Source organism: Notamacropus eugenii, chromosome 1 (genome assembly GCF_028372415.1).
Source record: "Notamacropus eugenii isolate mMacEug1 chromosome 1, mMacEug1.pri_v2, whole genome shotgun sequence".
Classification (NCBI taxonomy): domain Eukaryota; kingdom Metazoa; phylum Chordata; class Mammalia; order Diprotodontia; family Macropodidae; genus Notamacropus; species Notamacropus eugenii.
In genome coordinates this window covers 644,390,890-644,400,105 of record NC_092872.1, presented here as the reverse complement: position 1 = coordinate 644,400,105, position 9,216 = coordinate 644,390,890, and the positions used below count along the sequence as shown (strand labels likewise).

Here is a 9,216-nt window from a genome sequence, read left to right as displayed (position 1 = left end):
GGGCAAGGGGTGGGTGGAGAAGAAGCCCTCCCAAGTCAGCAATCCAGTGCTGCTGATTCATCAACAGACAATTAAGCATCACATCTTCTGCTTGCTTAGGACTGCATAAGTCACTAAGTCTATAACGACCCCCTCAACTGTGAGCTGTGCAAATGAAGTAGTTGGGGAAACAGAAACTGACTCAAGAGTCAGAGAGAGTCTGGAAGACCAAGTTATGGATTTGCTTTGGATATCCTACTCCCTTCTAGCTCATTCTACTGACTGATGACAGTAGTAAGATAGGGCTATTTTCTTTTCTTCTCCTGATGAGGGGCTAAGAAGCCAATGATAAAAGCCCTTCCCAAAAGTGAACTCATTCAATGACAAGGCACACACACACACACTCACACACACACACACACACACTCACACCTACTTGTATACCACACAATGCAAAAGAGTTTAGGCAAAGAAGACCCTACTCCAAACGGCTTAACTAGACAGAAGGTTCATAAATTTACCAAGGTTTTCACAACAAATCCTAAATAATTTATCTGGGTCAAGTAAGAGCTTAAAGCAGAGACATTAATGTAATGCACTCTCACATCTTAAACTTCAGCCGAGATCTAAAACTTTAAAGTCAATTATGTCCCCATAAATACCTTTCCATTATCAGTGGCGCTTTATTGTTCTGTAGACTCGGGACCACAGGAACTAGTGTGAAAACTGGAGGATATCTTCATTTATCATCTGCTCCAATCTCACAGCCAAGCTCGCAAACAAAATATGCCATAGTAAACATAATCCATATATCACATTGTGACGCAGCTGACCCCATTAGTGAGCCAAGACTGTCCTAGCGGGAGCATCCTACCATACATTAACAATACAATGGCTGATACATTTGCACAATACAATAAAATGAGTGGGGAGGGGGTGAGCGGGTGGGAAAGTGTGGGGGGGGGGAGAGAATGCTGGGCTCTGAAATCGAAAGCTTCATGTCTGAATACATATTTTGTTCTCCATCTCTTTGGCATGAATGCTATCTTGCTTTTTCTGTGCAGGTAATAACTCAGAAGGAATTAAAGTGGTTGTGGCTGTAACACGGACTGTCTATTATCTCTCTTTGGGTTGGTTTTGTGTTATTTCAAACTCTTTTTTTTTCTTTTTCTTTTTCTTTTTTTTTTTTGCCAGAGATAGGATAAGAAACTAAACCTGAAACAGCTGATTATCAGTGCCCTAACGGAGCTAGGAAAGGTTGGGATAAAAAGCCCAGGATATTCACAGCAGCACAATAGTGATAGAATTAACAAGACCATTGCAGAAATTTAACAAATTACTTCTTTATTTAGACAAGAGATAGAGAGACCCTGAGTTCTAGAAGGGACATCCACAGCACAGCTAGCTTATTTTCTCCTGTCTTCGACACACGTGGGACAATAAGAGTCGAAGATAAGATTCCTCTTTTAGGGGATGAGGACCAGAGAAAGACGACATGCTCCTGAAGGTACCATTTTGAAGCCCAACTTAAGACTAGTTCTGGAGAAGTTCAAAACAAATAAAACACCTGCTCTGGATGGTTTGAAAAAGGAGAGGTAAAGATACTTATATCAATGGAACATCAACATTTATATGTCAATGACAATCCATGACAATTTCAACCAGACAATTAGACCTGGGAACAGGATTAGAACTGAACAAGCCATTTGCCATATCCTAATCCAGCTTTATACCTTCATTGAAAATAAGAAGGGCGTATCCCCCTTTACTTAGTACATCTTCTGTAATAACTAAAGGAGAAGTTGTTCTACCTTTTGGCCTGAGCAAGCAAGTATTCTTTCCCAAGCCCAAGGACATTTAACAAGTTCAGGCTCTATCTTTACACACAGACACACATATCCCATTTTGAAAAGGAAAAAAAAAATCACTGAACTCAATCAACAGGCATAATTCAAATAACTGGTTGCTAATTGTTTGGCTGAATTCAACTGGTTTCCTTTTCAAACAGATGTGAATACAGACATCTTCACTTGTAATCAGGAGAAGACTTAGAGAAAATATGCATGCTCTAAGTTTTAAATGAAACATGATATCATGAAAAAGGCAATGGTTCTAGAGTCAGGAGATCTGGGTTTGAATCCTGCATCTGCCCATAAGTAGCCATATCACTAAGCAATTCACTTTCTCTTTCCTGGCCTCTGATGCTGTATCCATAAAATGGGAAATGAGTAGACTAAATGACAACGAAGATATCTTCTAACTCTTAAATCCTATGAGCCTACATTTAGGATGGTATCTTCCTCATACATTGAAAAATAAGAGAAATGCCAGGATTTGCTAGAAGCCAGATGGTAAATGAAATCATGAGCAACCTGTCCGATTCAACACGTATAGAGATAGAAACCAAGGGAAGATATAGTGATTCACTCACTGGGAACAGAGAATTCAAAAGTGAATTTGGTGGTGTGAATGCTATGTAGAAATTTCTTTTAAGTTTGAACCCACTCTCCCTAGGGACCAAGGAGGTATAAGGGGAAAATGTACCTTGGGTGCCAGGGGAAAATGTTTATAATTTCTATTCTCGCTATTTAACTTTTAAGCAACTATCCCTTTGTAAAAGAAAAGAGAAAAAAAAGTGGTAGTGGGTAAGACTTTCAAGATAATCTTTTCTCTTATGAATTCCTATTCTTTTCAGATTATTAAGCTTTTTCCAATGAAATCACAAATAGAAATTTCTAGCTCTCCACTACCGGCTTTCTCACTTATACTGGACATTAAATCCACTTAAACTCACAGAAAGTGGGAGAAGGGAAAGGCAGAGATAGAGAAGATCCCTCCCTGTGGAATGATCTTGCCCAACCAAGTGATTTACAAAGTAAAAAAGTGGAGTTAAATGACTGATCCAGTGACAAAGCCAGTTAGTGGCCTAGAGCTAGGGGTGTGTGAAAACCAGTCCTTATTAGCTGGTTGTTAAATCTTTAGTATGAGCACTCATATCTTGGAAATGAGCAACAACTACAAATCAGAACTTGATTTATTGTTATGCTGGTTGTCTAGTCTTAAAAAAATGTTAATCACACAGATTAAATTGAGAAGTGTACCATGCGTACATCTTCCCTTCCACAGAGCTGGTTGTTAAACATTTACATCACCTTTCTGCAACTAAGGTCTCCTGGCTAACAAGAAAATGATCTTCTATTTTACCACTATCAGCATTAAAAACAAAGTTCTATTGCTTTCTTTTTAAGGACTAGGGTTATCTATCTCACTTTCATGTTTACGTCACAGACATAGTGTAGCAATTAAAACTTCTGGGTTTTTTTTTTTTTTCATTCATACTAATTCAGATTAGCAACTACTCTGCAATTTATATTTATAGAGCCAACAATGGGAACTGAGCAGTGACTTATTCAGGATCACAAAGACAGAAATAGAACCCAGACTTTCTCTTCTCTAACCTCCACCTCTTAGAATCCCAGGTTTCCTCCAAGGCTCAGCTCAAATCCCACCTTCTTTCTGCAAGATGCCCTTCTAAGGTCTCTAAGGACTACACACTATCCATTATACTAACTACCTTGATTCACTTTCCTTTCTGATCGAAGAAAAATCATCAGAGGGCAAAAGATTTTGCCTCCCAATTCCATCCAGTCTCAGTAACATTTCTACTACCTTCTTAGGAGGGCATATGACTATTCAGACCTTTATTTTATTTGGTAATTAAAATTATTTTATCAGAGAGCTCCCAATTTGAATGACTTTACATATGAGAGAAGACAACTTTATCTGATGTTACAGGCTGATTGTAGCTAAGGATGGTGGAGAGAACGGAAGAGCATGAGAGAAAAAAATTATATACAGTTGATTTCTTTTTTTACATGGTAATTTTGTGAATATCCCATCATAGGATTGTCTATAACTCTAGGAATTAAGCAGCTAAGTTTGGAATACTCATCCTGTGTTGTTACAGGGTTTGCACCTGATGAAATTCAGAACTTTGTATAATCCTTATCTATTTAGAATGGCATATTTTAGTGGGTGATCTACTAATATTGGCTATTTATTACATTCCCCACCCCCCACAATAAGTTTAAGCTGCTTTCTTCTTTAAAAAGTTTTAAAAAAAAACAACCCTGCGGGATCATATCAGTGCCAGAGTCGCTATATATGTAGCTGATCGATAAATAGGATAAAATGTATGTTTGTCCTGTACCGTTTCAGGAGTGTGCATTAATCCCCCCAAATCTGTCTCCTACACATCTACTGGGTACCTCAGCCAGCAAAGCTCAAAAGGGTCTGCAAAATAAAAATGTATGAGGTAATTAAATGGATATTTATAATTAGAACTTAATAATTTGCATCAGGGACAAACGAGCTCTGATTTTAATCTGTGGCGCATTTAGATCAGTGGGCAGATAGTGTAATTTGACGTTTTATAGGCCTCCTCTCAGATTATGAAACAATACAGAGCCTGTAAAGCCAGCCTGTTTGTGTCAGGAGTGTGTTAAAGACAATGCAATGAAAATGTGTGACAATGTGGAAGCAGTCATAAATTACATGACAACTGTGTAAAAGTCATGATGGAACAAGTAAAGGGCCTGACCTGTAATGCATCTGATTCATTGTCACACACACACACACACACACACACACACACACACACACACACACACACACACACACACACACACACCCCTTCCTATACTTATCTCTGCCTATCCAGCTTATTCCTAAGGGGGGACCAGGGACAACTACTTAGCACCAAGCATGTTGTAAATTATCACTAGTCAACGGCATTGATTTTTAGTCGACATTTCAATCAGGTTGACGCACAAATACTACACAGCTCATCCAGCAGTCTCTTAACCAGTCCACTGCTCCTCTGGAGTCTTCTCACTTATAGTGTTGTTAAATCTCCATCTCTTCTACTAACCAGTATTTATTGTAGCATCCCTAGATCAGTTATTTGACCTAAAAGGTCACAGGCTTGCCTCGTGAGACATTACCTTTGTGCTTACCTAACCTGAGCCAGAACAAAACACACACACATACACACACACGCACACACACACACTCTCTCTCTCTCTTCTGGAATCAGTGATTCATTCCCATTCGCAAGGTGCAGGTGGTCTTTTTTTTTTTTAATTGTTCTGTGTGTATATGGAGATGTAGAGATAGGGAACAGGTTACAGTGGTACGGAGAGAAAACTGGCCTTAGAATAAGATAGACCCAAATTCAAGACCTACTTCTAACATACATCAACAGCCGGTTGATGAACTCTGGGGGTTCCCTACTATCACCAAGATCAAACAAAATCCTTTGGCAGTTAAGCTTTTCACAGTCTGGCCCCTTCTTACCCTGACAGTTTTCTTACATTCTATTTCCCTCTTCACACTCTCCAAGTATACCAGCTTACTTGCTATTGCTGGATCAGAATATTGCAAGTCCAATCTCTTTGCTTTTGTATTGGATGTGCCCCATGCATGGAATGCCCTCCACCTCTAGGGAATCCCAAATGTCCTTCAAGACAACTCAAATCCCACTTTCTGCAAACGGTCTTTCTGAGTTCCCCCATCAATTATAATTAAGTCCTCAAAGTTCACTTTCCATCAAACTCCATTTGTAAAGTGATTTTGTCCAGGGTCACATAACAAATAAGTGTCTGAAGCAGGAGGAAAACTCAAGTCTTTCTGACTCCCAAGTCTAGCACTCCATCCACATGGAAAATGGAATCCTGTGCCAAGGAGTCAGTTCATTTCAAATCAAATAAGAGAAGAAGAAGCGGTCCACCATGTAAGTTAGGACAGAGTTAGCATTTTCAGTTGAAGTGATCTACATTCAGACATGGATTGTTCACTTTGTGAATCTCATAGGGAAAATTTTAAACCTCAAGTTAGGCTTTCCTTTTTGCTCAGAAAATCTCTTATGCATGTACCTTATGTACGTACTTATTTATTTACACGTTTTCTCCAACAGAATGAAACCTCCTTGAAAGCAGGAGCTGTTTTTGCCTTTCTTTGTATCCCAAGACCTCAGCAGAGTTAGGTGCTTAGTAACAATGTATTGGCCGATAGCTCTGTGACCATAGACAAGTCTCTTGACCTCTCAGTATAACCCTTTTCTCAGATTAGAAATTATAGACGAGTCACTAGACTGTATCAGGCAGCTTATACACTGGAAATTCACTATAATCACGGCATCAAATACCTGGATCAAAAATAGGGATATGTGTGTGTATTCATATGTGGATAAGCATACATACCAGCTCCAAAATGAAGACATTACTGTACTCCATTTATTGCTTTTTTTTTTAAACTTAAACTTGTCAGCAGATGAGACCAGGCCAAGAAAAACTTCTCGTCTGGAATGACTCTGGGACCATTAATTTCATTTCTGAATGAAGGGTGCATAGAAACAACTTTGATGAAGGCAGAAAGGGTTGTAGAGTAGCTAGAGGACATAGAATGAAGGCCACCAAAGCGGTGTGACAAGCAGACCCCTGATGGAGAGAAACACCTGTTTAAAGTTAGAACTCTTCACTCTTGTACTTGAAAGGACACCCACAAGCCCCCCTCCCTTAGAGGGGCACTTCACAGCCTACAATAGTCTAATGACTTTGACTTAGAATTGGGCATGGAGACTTTTTCCTCATTCAAAGGAGAGCAATTTACATTTGTCAAAACACTGATCATTAAAAAAAAAAAGTCCACATAGTCAGCTTTTTTCAATAGTACAGAAGGACAATACTTGAAACATAGTAGGTGTGCAAAAAATGTTCTTTATCTGTCTGAACAGAGTAGAGAAATGGTCAGGATAATCTGAATCCCACAATAGCATGTCTATTTGGTCTTGGAAGGCACTTTACAGTGTTAACAGTGTTTTGCTCCTGCAAAAGTGAACACTAGTTTACATGGCCCAAGTACATACAGCCTGTGTACCTAGAGGTTTGCTGAATACAAAGGGGAGATCAACCTGAGGTTTAAAAATTTCCCCTAAGTAATCTACAACATGGATAGTTCATAAACTGATAATAAGGATCTGAACATAAATCACTGCAATTGAAAATGCTAACTTTCTTCCGATTTATATGGTGGACTTAGGTTCCTCATCTCTCTTTTGACCCGAAATGCACTGACTCCTTGGGACACATACCCATTCTCCAAATGGATAGAGTGCTAGACTTGAGAGTCAGAAAGACTTGGGTCTGCATCCCACCTCACACATTTACCTTGGACAAAATCATCTCTATAAAATGAGGGGCATTAAGACTTGAGGACTTTTAAGCTCCCTTCTAGCCCTAAATCTATGAAATTTTTCAGAATGTTTTAAGCCTCCTCTCTTCCCCAAAATGTGATCACTGAAATGATTGACAAAGAAACAACATAATTCAAATACTGATAGCATTATTCCAAAGTAGAGAAATTTTACCTGCCCCCAAATTTTTTTTCTCTCATTCAAAATTTTAGATATTGACGCAGACAATCAAGAGTCCAGGACCTAAACTAAATTATGACTTCCCCAGAGTAAGGAGGCAGGATTAGTTATGGGGACAACTTTTCCCACCGTCACTTTCAGGAATCATTCCTATGACAGCTAACTGATGAATACCTATGAACATTACCGTCTTGCCCAAAAGAAAAACAGAAACAATTCATATTTGTCAATGCACAAATCCCTTTACGAACAAACAAACAAAATAACCTCATGCCTGAAAGATCAAGAGGGAAAGCAGTAGTAGCATATCTTCCCCCCTAGAGGGGTACATTTAAATTCCCAGGCTCCCTGGAAAGTCCCACAAAAAGCTTCATTGCCCCTCCCACTTTTCCAGTTCACTGACTAAAACTAACTTCAGACCTTCAAGTTCTTCAAGGGCTACTTAGGCAGTAGCCTATCCAGGATTATACTCATTTATTAACCCATTTACATGCATTTATTAAGTTCCTACTATGTACTTAATGCATAGAAGGGGAAGTCTCCCTTGAATGCAAAGGCTACCAAAGAGCCTGGATATCTCTTCATGACCCATGATGCCACCTCTGCCCAGCAAGGCACCATTCCTTCCTGATGAGAAGAGGTTTCCTGTAGAGTTTGGAAACCCTCTATGAATTCATTTATGAATCCTGTTTCAGTATGTACCATTCCCCCTTCTCATCCTGACCCTACTCACCTGGCAAATCAGAAATAATATAAGAACACTGGTTGACATTGCTGTCCTTGTAGAAAAATATAATCAGTTCCTGATTATCTAGCTTTGGGGTTATCCTGGGTCCCCTGTTCCTCCCTCCTTCTCTCACTGGGCCATTTCATTACACTGAAGCATCTCCATCACAGAGGGTTAAGGGGAAAGGAGAGGCAATAAAATCCATTCATCACATTTCATCTTTTTTTTTTTTCTAAACAGTTTAGCAGCTCAGGTTTTTTAAAAAATGGTTTAGTGGGAAAGGAGGTTGAATTCAATGGTTAAGCAAGTTCTGTAGATTATTTCTGGACTTAAATTATCTCGAATATGTTGACTGCCTCCCTTGACCACAAATAATTAGGAGTTATAAAGTATCATTAATATGTTACACAAGAAAAGCAGCCAATGGGGACGAGCCTAGAACTCTATAGAAAAGTGGTTGTCAAATTCATTCATTCACCAAATGCTTCCATTATCAATTTGCTACTGGAACAGCAACAAAAAAAAAATCTCAATCTTGTGGGTCTTTGTCTTAGAAAAATAATCCTCATCGTGGCTGTATTTTTCTAAAAGTGCTTCCTTTGGTGCTTTAAAAAAAATCTGTAAATATACTTTACCATGAAAAAAAATATGGATTTTATTTTGGACCTGACTAAGGTCCATTTGAACAAGTGAATGGTCTGCAGACCACACTCGGAAAGCTTTAGCTTTAGTACCCATGGTATCTTCGTAAATCTTCCTGGTGGGGACTAGGAAACACCTCCTTCAAATGAGCTACAGTCAAATTCAATTAAATCACCGTTCGTGGCAGCCAGGCTAGGCTGCCACATTAAAAGAGCAAAAAATGTCAGAAGTTCTTGGGCTGATGACTCCTGCCTGCCAACACTCATAAGTAAATGCATAATGTCACAATAAAAAAAACCGAAATGGACCAAAAAGGAGATAAAATAATCTTAAACATAACCAGTCAGTCCCAAACACACGAATTAGTAGTGATGGACCCTCCTCAAGGAAATCCCATGCCACAAATGACATTGCCCTTTTTTCCCCCTCACCTGAC

The 9,216-nt window shown here is 39.1% G+C and overlaps 1 protein-coding gene and 1 long non-coding RNA gene across 12 annotated transcripts in view; both read right to left on the bottom strand.

Annotated features, from left to right (window-relative positions):
* The window catches only part of LOC140520982 (uncharacterized), a 29,763-nt gene extending 20,553 nt beyond the window's left edge, over positions 1-9,210 (bottom strand). Inside the window, exon 1 of the long non-coding RNA XR_011972735.1 lies at positions 642-9,210. This is a non-coding gene — a long non-coding RNA (uncharacterized lncRNA). The remainder of the gene's footprint in view (positions 1-641) is intronic.
* Positions 1-9,216, bottom strand: part of BCL11A (BCL11 transcription factor A) — a 121,022-nt gene that overhangs the window by 86,315 nt on the left and 25,491 nt on the right. The gene's annotated exons all lie outside the window — the stretch shown is intronic.